This window comes from Wasmannia auropunctata, unplaced genomic scaffold, assembly GCF_000956235.1.
Source record: "Wasmannia auropunctata unplaced genomic scaffold, wasmannia.A_1.0 LD336074.1, whole genome shotgun sequence".
In the NCBI taxonomy this organism is placed as follows: domain Eukaryota; kingdom Metazoa; phylum Arthropoda; class Insecta; order Hymenoptera; family Formicidae; genus Wasmannia; species Wasmannia auropunctata.
Window position 1 is genome coordinate 2874582 of NW_012026816.1, and position 861 is coordinate 2875442.

Genomic DNA, 861 nt, shown 5'->3' on the forward strand with positions numbered 1-861 from the left:
CACGCACGCACGCACGCACGCACGCACGCACGCACGCACGCACGCACGCACGCACGCACGCACGCACGCACGCACGCACACACACACACACACACACACACACACACACACACACGATGCGCAAAATTCGGAGGTTGCAATTCAGCAACCTCCCCGTGGTGCGCATCGGGTAATGCTAATGCTGGCGGTAATTTAACGAAAATGCAATGACAATTTTGACATGTTGTAATTCCGCGAAAAAAAATCGTATGATATTTCATTTTTTTTCAAATTTGTAACAAAAAGTTCAATCTTTACGATGGTTACCATGACATTTGCGAGAAAAATTCATTCCGTCCCGTAGAATGCGTAAAATTATACAAACTTTTTGGAGTAACATGTCTTTACTTTTTAAAAGATCACGGATAGGAAAAAAGGTAGATTAAAAATCTATCAGAAGCATCTTTAAGTACAGGTTTTACCCTTAAGAATGAAAAAAAAAGCTTCTCGATACGACCATGTTTCGCGGAGTTACGATTGTCTAAATTTACGCGAAATTTTGATGTAAATTTACCTATGCGTTTATTTTGTTGACGAGTGTATATGTATCCTCTATTATATCTTAATTTTAATTGTTTATTTTGTGCCATTTTTTATTTGCAATTGTTCAGAGTCGAGCGTAGCTTCCCCCACTACCACCGTTGCTCAGGGCCGGAGCGCGTCATCGACGCTCCGCGCTGGGCAACGGGGGAGGAAGCTACACACAAAAACATGTTTACGCTAAAACCATGAGCGGAAATTACCATATTTGGTAAAATACTTGGGCCGAGGCCCTCCCCCGCGGCCGGGTGGATCGAGCAGCCTGGCGCGGGGGAAANCGGA